The following is a 298-nucleotide window of genomic DNA, read 5'->3' on the forward strand; positions in this document are numbered from 1 at the left end:
ACCCTTTGGCTCTAGGTGGGTGGGAGATAGAGAGAGAGAGAGAGAGAGACGGACAAAGAGAGAGAGAGAGACGGACAGAGAGAGAGAGAGAGAGACAGACAGAGACAGACAGGTGCACAGCAACAACAGTAGCAACAACTACACTAATAGTAGTGACTGATGATGATGAACATGAAGAAGATGATGATGACAACGACAGCAACGATGGGGGACAACAAGCAGTGACAGCAACAACAGTAACCGTAGCAATAGAAATACTAATAATAATACAAACACTAATATCAGTGATTTTAGCAAT

Source organism: Morone saxatilis, unplaced genomic scaffold, assembly GCF_004916995.1.
Source record: "Morone saxatilis isolate NCDOM2014 unplaced genomic scaffold, NCSU_SB_2.0 Contig19, whole genome shotgun sequence".
Taxonomy (NCBI): domain Eukaryota; kingdom Metazoa; phylum Chordata; class Actinopteri; family Moronidae; genus Morone; species Morone saxatilis.